A 2,518-nucleotide genomic window follows, 5' to 3' on the forward strand; every position below is an offset into this window, starting at 1 on the left:
TGTTTAGCGCGACTGTTGGAGATGCTCTAAACAACGAAAAAACCCACTCCTCCCTCCGGAAGGAACCTGTGCACGCACATACGCACACCACTGGTTCCTCATCCTCCCGACGATCGCCCCAATCCCGCCTGCAAGCCATGGCGGCCGCCCCCCAGATGGCTTGCCGATCCTTCTCCACACGCCACCGCGCCACCCTTGCGAAGACGCCTCGCCATGGATCTCAATCGGCGCCACGACGGCCGTGGCCTCCCACCCGCCAATGTTCCAGATCCGGCCATCGTTGACCCCCTCCACATCAGTGATCGGTCAAGGTAGGGGATGTGGCTCTATCCATCTTCCTGCGTGTACCGCGTTCGTGTATCCCGGGCAAGGGTGCTTGTGAGATCGGGAGGCGATCAAAAGGAGGAAGAGGAGATCCATGGTTGGGGATACATTCGACGACCTCCCTGACGTCGTACTCGAAGCCCGCAGCCATTGCCTCCTAAATCTACGTTAGTCAGCAGCAGCAAGGTCAGCCCCCACTCTATATTTTCTTCAGATCTTGCATCGCCATGGTGACTCCACAAAATTTGTACATCCATTGCCGATGTTGGTACCACTGGCGGAGCTTCAGCAAGGCTGAATGGGCCGTGGCCCGCCCAGCCCATGAAGTTTTATACAGTATATACCTACTCTTGGGCCTTAAAACAGCAGCCCATAAGCTATGTTCTTCTTGTTGGCCCGCCCATGTTTGAGCTGCAAGCTCTGCTACTGGTTGGTACCAAAGCAAAGGGGGGTCAGCCTGAATGGGACGTATCCCCTTCCAGAGGACTCGCCCTAGCTAGCCTGCACGGTACCTTTCATTAGCACTTCTCCCAGTAAGTTTGCAAATTTTGGATCCACCACTTTTGAATCATGCTTGGTGTGTGTGCTGACGGTGCGCGAGGAACGTGATGGTTTTTCTCTGATCATTCATAGTTCTCTCAATATTCTACGTGTTTTCTCTCAATATTGTACGTGTTGTTCTCTGCATGATGTGTGGTTGATGGGGATGCGGAGGCGACGACTGGCTGCTGTTCTATTTACACCTGACATGGTTGAGAGGCTAGGGAGCAGGCAATTTTGCACTCGTATTTGGTCGGCGATGGAGATGAATTTGGGAGAGATGTGGCTGGGAGTTGCACCAGTCATTTTTCTGCCCTCTCTACATTATCCCTTTGCACTAATCGGTAATTGCTTTTTGACCAGGGGATAGGGTAGCGTACATGAACAACAAAATTGTAGAAGGCGAGGAGGACAATCTGAGTGACCAACATTATGTGGAGTATTGAGATGCAGGTAAGACATGTGTAATCTGAATTGAGACATATGGATGGCTTACATAGTATGTATGTGCAATTTTTAATTGTAGGTTGAATTCTTGTTCTCTAGATCCACCTTCACCGACATCACATGCTCGTCTGTGACCTCCCACCAGCAGCGCCTTGAGGCCACCCACACAAGCGACCAAGCAATTCCATGTTGTCACCCTTCTACTTCGCTAACGACATCGAGGAGGTCATGGGTGAGAGCTACTGTCCTCCTTGGAGAACATGCTGGTGCCCCATGCGTAAGAAGAAGAGCTAAGACACTCGCATGGGTGCTCAAGGAAATACGCCAGATTGAGCGAGGTTAGATTAAAGTTTCTTCATTCTTCACTAGTTTTTCTTGTGCCTTTAGGTATTTCACTATTTCAGATAAGTATCGTATGCTGCCTGCAACATATAAGGGAAACCAAAAAGAATTACAAAATATTTATGCTTCTTCATAGTTGTCCATTTGGTTCTAAAATTTGTCGAGTGGCAGAATATTTTACATTAATTAATAAATAACGTTGCTGCACACGTGAGTTGGTTTGCAATGAAGTGGGCCAGTATACATGTTTTTGTTGACTAAATATTTTTCATAAATACGGGGGTATGAAGATAATCTATTCTTTCTTTACCCCGTTGACAATGGGACAATGATCATTTTGTGTTTCAGAGTAAAAAAAACAGACTCTAATTTGAATCTGACGAGTAAAAAAAATATTAGTGTGTTTCAGAGTGTTACACAATTTATCAACAGGAGCAAAGACTCTAATCTGATGATGTAGAACAGCTTTAATGTGACAGAGGATCATGGTGGTCGATGGATTCTGCACCCGGTAGTAGACTAAGAAAGAAACATTATTTATGGAACACAATGATATTCAGAGCACCCCTGCACTATCTGAGATTTAGAAGGTATTCAAATTAGTGTGTGTTGATAACGGCAAATTCCGTGTGTCCGAGTTTCATATTTTTCTATCCTTGTCAACGTACTAATCCGTTGTTCTTTGATGTGCAGTTGGTACTGCCGGCGGATGCATCCATGTGCTAATCTGCTGGCACCGAGTAGACGGAGCCAAACGAGTTGGGGCCTCCAGCCGGCTGGTAGTGGAGAACAACACCGGGTTTGTTAATTACTCAACAAGTCACAGATCGATCTCTTTTTTATTGGTTTGGAGTGGATTATCAGG

Source organism: Aegilops tauschii, chromosome 3 (genome assembly GCF_002575655.3).
Source record: "Aegilops tauschii subsp. strangulata cultivar AL8/78 chromosome 3, Aet v6.0, whole genome shotgun sequence".
Taxonomy (NCBI): domain Eukaryota; kingdom Viridiplantae; phylum Streptophyta; class Magnoliopsida; order Poales; family Poaceae; genus Aegilops; species Aegilops tauschii.